The sequence below is a fragment of the Varanus komodoensis genome, unplaced genomic scaffold (genome assembly GCF_004798865.1).
Source record: "Varanus komodoensis strain SLA01 unplaced genomic scaffold, ASM479886v1 scaffold6_1, whole genome shotgun sequence".
NCBI classification, from domain to species: Eukaryota; Metazoa; Chordata; class Lepidosauria; order Squamata; family Varanidae; genus Varanus; species Varanus komodoensis.
Window position 1 is genome coordinate 5,228,246 of NW_025336345.1, and position 11,944 is coordinate 5,240,189.

Here is an 11,944-nt window from a genome sequence, read left to right on the forward strand (position 1 = left end):
ACGGTTTTCCCAGTTGCAGTGTATGGCTGTGAAAGCTGGACCATAAGGAAGACTGAGCGCCGAAGGATTGAGGCCTTTGAATTGTGGTGCTGGAGGAGACTCCTGCGAGTCCCTTGGACCGCAAGGTGATCAAACCAGTCAGTCCTGGAGGAGATCAACCCTGACTGCTCTTTAGAAGGCCAGATACTGAAGATGAAACTCAAACACTTTGGCCACCTAATGAGAAGGAAGGACTCCCTGGAGAAGAGCCTAATGCTGGGAACAATTGACAGCAAAAGGGGACGGCAGAGGATGAGGTGGCTGGATGGAGTCACTGAAGCAGTTGGTGTGAGCTTAGGTGGACTCCGGGGGATGGTGGAGGACAGGGAGGCCTGGAGGAATGTTGTCCATGGGGTCGCGATGGGTCGAACACGACTTCGTGACTAACAACAGCAACAACAACAACAGAAAGCATAAACAGATCTTCTGAAATACTTTTGATGTTCTCCAGCAATCAATGAATATTTGTAATATGACCTCTTCCTTTTTGGAATCCAGCCTGACCATTAGCTAGGATCCTTTGTTGCAACACCTTGGTTGCATGGGAATTTGGTGCAATGGTTTTATAGTTGCTGCACACCTTAGCATCTCCATTCTTGAGGAATGGAATTTAAATTGAATGTTTCCAGTTGATGAACCATTGTTTTGTTTCCCATAATTGTTGAGATATTCTCATCAGGATTTATCCTAATTCCGTCTATACAGCTTGCAACAGTTTTCTTGGTACCCTTCCAACTCCTGGTGCTTTATTCCTTCCCAGTACTTTCAGAGCAGCTTTCATTTGTCATCTAATATTGTGGATTTTTCTTCACAGGATTCCTCCTTGAAGGTGTCTGCCATCTTTTTTATCTCTTCCATAGTTTCCCTATATATTGTCTCCATCTTCTTTCTATTTTATCATTGTCAGAAAGTACGTTCCCTTGTTTGTCTTTCAGCCTTCCTAATCTAGGTTTGAATTTCCCATTGATTTCTTGGATCTTCTTGGAGAGGTCTCTTGTGTTTCCTCTTTTGTTGTTCTCTTCTTTTTCCTTGCACTTGTTATTGTAATAGTTATTTTTGTCTTTATGTGATAGTCACCGAAAAGGTACATTCAGGATTCTGACCCTGTTTCTGCCACCTTTTGCTTCTCACCTGTTCTTAACAACTATGAGGGCTTTTCTTTCTTTTTACTACAGGAATTGTCTTTTGGCAGTCTTTCCTAACAATGTCTCTTGGTTTCAATCCACAGCTCTTCCAGCTCATGGTCTGTTAGGCAAATCTGTTCATTATGGGACTTTAAATTTCTTGGAGATGTTATTTAGGTTGTACTTTGGCACTGTGTTTCCATTAATGATCTTTTTCATTTTGACTTTTTGATAAAAACTCTTTGATATTAAGAGTTCATGGTCACTGCTGCAGTCTGCCCCTGGTTTTGTTTTGGTATGTTATCAATTTCCACTTGAAAACCTCCATAACATTTTTTAAATTTCTTCCTCTTCTGCATCTGCTGTTGCAACACAGATTGAATTATGTTGATAGTTTCCCACAAATTCTGATTGGCATTATTTGGTCAGATTTTGCATTATAGCCCCTTACTGCCTATGCTACACCTTGCCTCAGTATAAGAGCTACTCCAGTTCTTCTAATTTGTCATTTCCAGACTAAAACACTTTGTGTTTGTCAGATTGAAAACGCCCCATTCCAGTCCACTTTAGTTCACTCACATGAGTGCTGTGATGTTTAGCCATTCCATTTCCTGCTTTAGGATGTCCAGTTTGCTTTGATTCATACTTCTCATGTCCTACATCCCAATTGTAATGAATAGATAATAAAAACAATTATGTTTACAAGCTGGTTTTGATTAATAATCTTTTTTTAAAACTTCTTACTGGTACCAGGGTAACTTGTCCTGTGTTACGTTACATCTCGTTGCGAGTCTTGCATGCTGCTGGAGGCCCGGTCCCAAGTCCAGTGCCTGCCTGGCCTTGTCAGAAGGGACAGCATTCTGTTTTGGGCTGGCTGCAGCAGTGGCTGGGAAGGGGAGCATTCTCCGTGTGCTGTCTATGCAGTCCTCCTCCCTCTCGCCTGCCCCACCACACTGGCCCACAGCACTGGTGCTGACCATCTTCAGACCAACCCCAGCCAGCCAGCCCTCTTGCAGGCCACCATCAGCTTCCAAATCGGAAAGATAACTTGACTATTAGCTAGAATATGGTAATGTGACATCACTAGAAGCTTCCAGATGACAAATATCCATATATACCAGCATATACGAGCCCCTTGAAATGAAACATAGTGAAGCACAATTGGGTTTGTCTTATACACTGGACATATGACAAACCTCAGAAAAACAGCCCAAATATTGACCCCATATTATATGTGAGTCGCCTTATTCACAGGTATAGACAGGGCTACAGGTGTGACTGGGGAGTGGGGGCTGTCTGAATCATTTTCCATCTATCCTAGCGCTGCTTACTATTGAGTTGCAGATTCCCTCGTTTGCCATGTGCAGAGCTGCTTTCCCCACACAGGGGCTTTGCACATCTCGCCAGCCCACCCCGGCCATCAGCCAGAGCAGATCGGCTGTTCCCAAATAGCCCACAGTGTATGCAGGAGACAGTAAGGCTCACTGTGGGCTGCTGGTCCCTTCCCTCCCCCTCTTTCCCTTCAGTCCTCTTGCAGGTATCCTGACTAAAGTCATGACAGGCCTCACTTGTCTGTCGCCCCCCCCCCCCCCCGCATCACCACTGCAAGCCATTTTCGGTTTGCCACAACATTCTTTCATGTTAACTCCTCCCTCTGAAATTGTGAATTTTCATTTTCACAATCCCCACGTTGACAACCACTGAAACGTCCTTTGAAGTGCCCAAAGCAACACTTTGGAGGAGCTGTCAATGTCATTCGAAACTTTTCACAAAAGTCTGCAGAAAAAAAAGTTCTTTAAAATTGTAGCCATGCTTGTGCAAGGGTGAACTTTTGCAGTTGTACAGCTGCAGGAATCTGAAGCCTCAGTTCCAGCAATGGCCTATGAGCATGAGAAGAGCCATGCTGGATCAGACCAAGGGTTCCCCTCGTGGCCAACCAGCTGCCCAAAGGTGCAGCAGGTATCCCCCTTCCACACGTACTGCCTGCCACAAAGCGGCTCCAGATAGTTCCCCCAGTTACATTTTTCTTAACAGCAGCAAAGACGGTGTTGAGAAGGGGAGCTCCTGCAGGGAAGCAAAGAGAATCTGGAACGCTACTCGCTTGTGTTAATTCTGTGGGATGGACAAGCTGCTATTTGCTGGGTGGGAGGCAAACATGCTTTGCATGTGCTCACCAGTGTTTTACTATATCCTTAGCTTCTAAATTGTGATGATATTTGTGGACTCCTTGGGTAAAATTACTTGCAGCTGCAGAATCGGTAGTAAAGAGTTGTACCAGGGCGACTTATTTTATATTGTTAATTTGTTTTATATTTTTAATGTATTATATTTTAATTTATGTTGTGAGCCGCCCCGAGGCTTCGGAGAATGGGGCGGCATAGAAATGTTTTAAATCAATAATAAAATACCCCTCCTTTCATCTTAGCAGTCACAGATAATCTGAACTTGCAACAGATGCGAGGAAACCCTTGGAAAGGAGAGTGGAGAAGCAAGCAAAAAACATCAGGGCAGGAGTGGCCTGTGGGAGGCACGTCCTGGGCCTGATTGGCTTGGCTGGGGTTGCATGGTGTTGGCGCTGTGCTTTCTTTCTTGTGGAAAGGCACAGAGATGGCTGCGGCTGTGCTCCCCATCCTGTCCTTTCACAGATGGCTGCTTGCTTTATCTGCAAGAGTGCTCTGCCAGGTCCTGCAGGCAGCCATGCAGAAAGGCCAAGCTCCAAAGCAGATGTGGCGCTGACAGATGGAAAGCAAAGTCTCCAAGAAGAAAGGGTGGGCCGGGCCAGTGAAGGAGAATTCTGCAAATGCACGGGCATTGTATCTGGCCCCAAGTGCATCAACACCACACACTTTTGGTTTTCACTTGTACAGATGGACCGGCTGACATTACCCAGAGTGTGAGAAGTGTATTCTTGCCTCTGATGCACATTCCTCAGGCTCTCTCAAATCAATACCAGTCCAGTTCCCCCACCCACATCCACATTGTGCTAACTGACAAACCCCCTCACTAAGTTCATTAGCACTAGGAATGCTACTCAGCTGTCAGAAGTGGGAAAAGAAATTTCAGTACATGTGGACAGATTCACAGCAAGGTTTAATAGCTGCAAGGCTCTGGTGTGTCTGCGTTTCTTGAACCAGCGCCTCTGGCAGTAGTCTAGGGCCACTTGCTTCTGGAGCACCAAAACTTTGGCCTGATTAAGCTCTGAGGTCTAGAGGGGCCCTCTGGGGTGTAGTTCCAGTTCAAATGCAGCCAGGTGATCCCACGAGTGACTTCACAGGCCAATGGGAACACATCAAGCTGTTTAAATCCTCCACATTCAAGTCAGTTCCTCAGTCTAAGTAACTTGTCTCATGCAGTGAGTATGCAGCCGGTGCCTCTTTCCGAATCAGACATTAGCCTTTTTAAATATGTATATCTCTTTTTTAAAGCTTCAGGCCTTTCTGATTCTCTTCAGTTTCATCCAGCTGTTGGACTAGTCTCCTCCTTTGACCACATCAATGATTGGTGATCCTTTTGATCTTTGACTGTTGGCACCAGAACAAGGCCCAGCAAGTGGTCTGTCTGAGAGATTGGCTAAGACCTGCTTATGTATTTATAAAGGATTAAATTGTACCAAACAATAACATAGCATCACAACATGGGGGACATGGAAACAGAAAGAGGTTTTGTTGCAGTTACTTTGTATACAGCATAGTACGGGGAGAGAGAAGTGCTGTGCAGAAATAGTCCCAGGAATTGTGGAACACCACAAGGGGAAGTTGGTCTGCTTATGTGCTGCCTTTATGTGCCATCAGAAGTATTTTCCTCCATTCATACCTTCAAACAGTTCTGACAAGGAACTCTCTGATCCCCTGAAGTGGCGTTTCTCTGAGAGCAGTCTTCGCACAGAGAGCCAGGAGGTCTCTTTCACACCTCAAGGGCAGCCAAAACATTCTGGCAACATGCAAACAGATATACCAGTCAAGTTGCATCATTAGCCCCCACCTGAAGCACCTCTCCTTTCAGGATTTTCTCTGTCAAAACATACATAGGACTGTGTCTTTAAAATGTAATCTAAGAAGTAGCTGCATTTTCTCCTAAGAAGTCTTGATTTCTACAGTTTAAATGGTGAAGTTTTTGGATGACTGTCTTCTTGATACTTAGTACAAGGCTAGATATTGGCTGCACATTTCCAACAGTGAAATGACATGGGGTTTGCTGCTTATGTTAACTCAAAAGCAGATGTAATTGTAGGATATGCAGGTGCAAAAATGACAATCTTTGTGAGAAACTTAGAAAAGGAGAAGTAAATCTACAAGAATAATAGAAACAAATTATGTCCAAACATCATTTCTATCCATCCACTTGCTTGAGAATACTTCAATGAATGTGGACACAGAACACCTTTTTAATATGAAAATGGCTTATCAAGACATGATATGGTCTCTGTACAGAACCAAGTAGAAGTGGAACCAGGTAACCTCAATTATACCCACTTTTTACCTCTGTATGTATTTATTTGCTTCTACACTGGAACAGAGCATCGTCTGGTCCAATTTTCTTGGATAAGTTTCAGTTACAGAGGCCTGAGGATGTGGACAAGGTGCTTGGCCAAGTTTGACCTACCACCTGTACACGTGACCCCTATGCCACCAGCCAAAAAAGTGGCTTAATGGAACTGCCACATCCAAACAACAAATATTTCAAATTCAGGTAAACACTAACCAGACGGGTAAAATTAGCAAGATGTACGTATGTAGATCATTGTGGCTCTAACACATATTTTTCCACATTCATTTGCTTGGGGGGGGGGGTGGACTGGGGACAGGAGGAAGGATGCAGCAAAACATTGATCTTCCTGCTGCAACAGAGCCAGTTTACATTACGTGGAGGGAGAATCTTAGGAACTGTGTTGCCCTGAGTCACCCCTTGGTCCTTCTGGCCCAGCAGCCATGGCTCTCCAGAGTTTGGGGCACGCTTGCTCCCAGCTCTATCTGGAGATGCCAGGGATTGAACCTGGGACCTTTTGCATGCAAAGCAAGTGCTCTGCCACTGAGCTATGGCTTGTCACCACCATAACAAGAATTTCTAACATAAATGTAAAAAATTGGGGATATTAATAGATCCTACCTCTGCAGACAGGGACCATGTGTAGGAAGATGCGAGAGTGAGAGTCTTAAGCTTCTGAAATGAGAAGGAGGTTTTTTAAAAACTTTAGTAAGAGAATATATTAAAGAGAGTGTACTTTTATAATTAATTATAAAATGTTAGGATTGCTCCATCACTCCCAATGGAGAATGTAACAGAAAACAAGATCTAACTGTAAATTCTCTAAAGGGAGAATGTGGTGCTATGATGAACTGGAAGAATTTATGCTTGTTAGAGACACACTCTGACATGCTCATTCCTGGCCTTATGGATTGGATTTGGAATAAATAGTGAAGAATAATCTTAATACACCAGTAGTCATGAACTTTGCAACAGGACCATTTGTGTAGCTCTGTTTAGCTCCTTTATGATTACTTAACTTCCATTCGGGGGGGATGGTCTAATGCAAGCCTATCTTTCATGCAACTATTTAACACTGTGCAAAAACATCTAAAGTTGGGTCTTCCTATAAAATGATCCTGTAAATACCATCTTCCATAGTGGCTTTGACTAGAGACAGGACCTTGGATGTCATGGATCATTAATTTGACATAACTACTGCAGCTTTAATTAGGAACTTTTGGCTATGTTGTTAGACATCCAGATAATTAGGAACCAAAGGCCAGAAGACATTATTTCCTCTTTGGTTGGCAATAAGTCTTAAATTTGACCCCAAAGCTCTGTTGTCACCCAATACTAATAAACTCTGTACTTAATGTTAATTAGGCCAATACAGCTATTTGACATGTGTTATTATTAGTACTTTTACAGGCTTCCTTGAATTGTCTTCACTTCCAAGGATAAATTAAGAGCGCTTTCCATTTTTTCTTTTAAACCAATGTAACATGAACTATCTCCCCTGTTAAGATGGAAGAGCTATAGTGGAATAAATATCCATAACTGTTGCTTTCAAATTTCAGATGAAAGATGAGTATATCTTCCACCAGATTCTGTTAGACTGCAACAGGCAGTGAAACATGACAGTGTCAGAAAGAGAGTGCTCTGCCTGGCGTTTGTCAGGAGAGTACCGAAACATTTTTTGATGATCTGAGAGTTACCAAGGGGATCTGAAAAAGCTAAATGCCCTAAAAATAGCTTGTTCCCTCACAGCAGATTCAGTGTAGATATATTCATGAATGCCTTCTTCAATTTCTGCTTCGGTTGTATAGTCGCTAGTTGTTTTTCTGCTTCTCTAGAGCTTTGGTTATCCCACAAACATCGGGCCTCAAATACTCACAGAACACTAGGGGAATGATAAGTGGTGGCAAGCAATAGACTATGAATGATGAAGTCATTGTTAAGGACAGAATGCCTTGCAGCTTGGATGCATTGTCTAAGCGACAAAGCTTGCATTAATGTTGCTGAAAGCCGCTCATCCATCATGAAGTCTGCAGACATTATCTTGAATAAGTAAAAGGTGTCCTTGTGAGTCTATTCAGAAACATAGACTTTGCCAATGGCTCATGTGGCGCTTGCATGGTTGAGTAAATACAGTGAAGAAATGGTTAGTCCCTGCTGTTGAAACCAGCACATGGGATCCAAACCAAGGGTGCACAACCGATTTAGCCCCAAGGGCTGCACGTGATGCTGGCTCCTGAGTAGTGGGTGGGGATGCACAGATCCGTGATCACTCTGTCTTCATAGCTATCAGCAGCGAAGAAACAGGAATCTGTATGTGGATGGCTGTGGGGAGGGAGCAGGCAGCCTCCTATCCACCTCCTCCCCAATCATCCTGGTCTTTCTTTCCTTGCTGCTTCAACCAGTGCAGCAGAGCAATCAGTATGAGGATCACTGGAGGTGAGGAGGAAAGCAGCTTAGCAAGCTGTGAGAACAGACGCAATGACAGCCAGGAATACAAAGGTACAACCAGAGGCAAAGCAGCAGAGAAGAATGTGGTGATAGCGGCAACAGGTGGGGCTCAGGGCACCTTGAAGAGCTGAAGTTATGGCCTTGATGGAGGCACAGGTTGTGCACTCCTGACTGCAGCCAAGCAGCCTAGCCATGCTACTGGGTGAAAGTGAAAATCACTGCGAGGATGTCCACAGCAGCCATAAGTCCAAAAGAGAAAAAAAAAAACTGCTTCCGTATCTTCAGATTTTACTCTAATGTTGGAATAAGTAACTCTGTGCAAAGGAAAGCTGAGCTTCTTGCACTTTGCAGATAAGAACTCCCAGTCCCCAGGTCATCACAGGAACTCATAAAATGCACTACTTAATGTAAATATGTTCACTATGGCAAAGCGTGACAGGTTGGTTGCATTTGGCTCCAAATGGCTTGGAAAGACCTGTATCTGAGTGAACCAATTAATGTTTCAATTCACTGTATACCATCCAAAAGCATGCAGAAGGGTAGAAGAATGAACAGATTAATTCTGGCACAAACGCTTTTTGATTTCTGTGCCTTTTCCTCTCAGTCCCTTCTTGGTTTCTCCTTAGTGCATTTCCTTTTTCCCAAACCATTTATTTTATAAACATTTATTTAAAATAAAAAAATCTCCCCCCTCACTTGAAAACATATTTCTATGGATTTAAAATATTTTTAAATGTGAAATGTTCCAAGCATTTGTGAACAGGTGTGTGCTATAGACACACTATACATAATATTTAGTCCTGGATTTGCTCCAGGGTCACCTGGATTCAAATTCCTGCTCTGCCATAGTATTCTTTGTCAATTTTAAGTGTGCAAGCCATTTAGCTACACAAAACTGTTAATCATAATAAAAAAGATGAAGGTTACAATCCTTAATCAGATGGCTTTGAACTAGTCACTATTTTTCTCTGCCTAATATCCTTTGCAGGGTTGCATGCAAATGGTCGTGTTTGCCAACTTGGGTGCTTGGTGGAATGCATTTGTGTTAGATAAAATTATAGGTTTTATTATGTTTGATTGAGAAATACCATGTAGCCAAGCCCTCCAAGTACTAAAAGTGAGAACTTGGCAAATGAGCAAAGGTGGGATTTGGTATAGACAGTAAATATCATGACATCTTTTGATTTGTACACAACTTTTAATTGGGCAGAATTGAAAAACTGCTAATTTAATGAGAGAATTCTGCAAATGTTTTAGCAAAATATTTAAATAAAAACTGTAATAGCAAGTGATTAATGTATTTAGGTTTAATACCTAGTACTACAAAATATACCCTCTAAACTTTGAGTCTTGTTGTGTGATGCCTCATTAAGCTACACTGTGCTATCAACTAGTGAGCTTTTTTTTTTTGACATCTTGAAATGAAGCAATTTTATTTATTTTAAACTGTTTGATGATCAACTTGGTGTCAAAGAGCAGTGTGCAATTGACAGCTCTAAAGAATTAAAGTTTCTAAATTACCACATTTAGCAAGACACTTATGTCACAGTGCCTTCCCAGGGAATTATAATTACTGCTCTCTCAACAGATGCCATGCATAAGCAATGGCATACAGAAATTTTAAATAAATAAACAGAGTTCTATTTCAAAAGATCTGACTAGGAAACTACCAGCCCTCTACTAACAGACCACCACCAGCAACTCTCAGTTTTAATGTGTGCTTGCACAATCACAAGATAACTAATAAATGTGATTTACAGTTAGGCCAAAGCTTACTGAAATAATATCTGGCTTTTAGAGAAAATAGAAAAAAAAAAAAAGAAAATTGAGAGCCAGCATCATATGGTAGTTGGAATCCTGAACTGGGGACCTGGGAGATCTGGGTTCTAGTCACATAGTCTAGCCTCAGCCTAACCTGCCCCGCAGAGTTTATTTTATTTATTTATCTTTGAATTTGTATGCTGCTGACTAATCCAGATGGACTCTCTAGTCCACTGGTTTTCAGCCACCGGTCTGTGCACTGGTGCTGGTCTGCAGGAGATTTCCTGCCAGTCCATGGGGGGGGGGCACATCCTGCTCACCATGGATTGATGCAGGGGCTGGCTGTGCTCCACCATCTCTTCCTTAGTTGGCATTGCATTCATGAAGGGTGTGCTAGTGCTGCTGGGAGTGGGGGAGGCAGGAAGGGGAGAGACGGCTCAGTGGGAGCTGGCTGGTAGCCACACTGTGCCAATTTCAATATTTTGGTTTTTTGTTGGCTTTTTTGTTGTTGTTGCTCAGTTTCTGGTTGTTTTGGAATTTTTTCATTTTTTGGTATTGTGTTTGGAAATTAATACGCAGAATACTGTGTTATGTGTATAGTGCTTTTTGTTTCTGCCTTCGCAGTCCCTGAGGTGTTTTTCCTGTTTTCACAGGTCCCCAGCTGTGGAAAGGTTGAAGACCACTGTTCTAGGAAGCTACAGAATGTTGTTTGTTGTTGTGAAGATAAAATGGAGCTATGTAAACCACCTTGGGTAACTCACAAGAGGGAAAAAAGGCACAGTATAAAAGCAATATAATAATAAAATTGCCCCTTAACACAATTAAGGAAGCAAACACAAAAAGCTGCAGAGAGCTTTGAGATCACTGGCACTGTCAGTTTGAAATCACCTATTAGGTTTTGAATTAGTAGGAATGGATTCTGCCTTTTTCTCTGATGCTCAGTATTATTGAAAGAGACCACATCTGAAGCTCTAGGGGCTGAAGACTGTGTTCCAGTGACAGGATCTATGTGTTCAGCACCCTTCTGAACAGATAGAAATAGGTCCGGAAGTGCATCTACCCAGGAAAAACTGCTTCTGTATGTGAACTGTTTTTAGCGGATCAAAGAGATGGGTGTGTGAGTCAGAGACTTGCCCAGGTTCGCTTAACCAAAGAGCATGTCACGGTTAATAGCATGAAGTGTCTGGTGCTGCATGGCATGAAGGAGCTGGCAGAGTTACCATTTGAGCTAGGGGAAAGAGTGGTGTAGCAGTTAACCGTGTGTAACTGGGACTGGGGAAGTCTGGTTTCCCAATGAATGGTCAAGTTTGCTGGGTGACTTTAGGCCAGTCAGTGACTCTCAGTCTGACTTCTTGTGAGAGGGAGAGGAAGATTATGGATGCTGTCTTGAACTCTTGGAGAAACAACAGGACATAAATGTAATGAATAGATAAATAAAAGATTTCAGGAGATGAGATCAAAATCCTTCCTAAGTCCCACTTCTAAACTGCAAAAAAGATCGATTGAGTTTAAGAGCATTTGAAGTTCTTATCTTAGAAATACTTCTCAATAGTTGTGTCCACAATCTTATAACTGTTTTCCTGGCAATAATACCAGTGCAGGAAATGTCTCTCTCTCACACACACTGAAGCACAGGGATTTGTGCCTTCTGGATTGATCACTGGTACACAGAACCTTTTAACTGTCACAATGATCAATCCGATGTATAGAATCAGTGAGCTGCTGAGAGATACAGGAACCATTTCAGATCCATGGACTGCAATGGAAGAAGGAATGACTGCCCTTTCCAAAATGACCTGGCTGCCAGATCAGTTCCTGTATCTCAGCTGAAATATAAAATGCGAGTATAAAAATATTTTAAAAATACAGTTTATTTTAGGGAATAATTTTATTTTAGAAAATAATTAAAATCTGAACTTACAGTTGTGGGGGGAGGAAAGAGATACACGATGCAGGAACACTTGCATAGGGGCATAACATAATGAAGAAGGTTGTTCTGAATGTATACCATGTTTTTCTTTCTAAATGTACCTTTGGGTAGCTCTGCATGTCTGCTTTTGGGCTCAGATGCATGTATTCAGCAAATC

The 11,944-nt window shown here is 42.4% G+C and overlaps 1 non-coding gene across 1 annotated transcript; it reads right to left on the reverse strand.

Moving 5' to 3' along the window:
* Positions 1 to 6,134: 6,134 nt before the first annotated feature.
* TRNAA-UGC lies at positions 6,135 to 6,214 on the reverse strand. Its single transcript has one exon. It is a non-coding gene; the product is annotated as a tRNA-Ala (tRNA).
* Between the last annotated feature and the right edge of the window lie 5,730 nt (positions 6,215 to 11,944).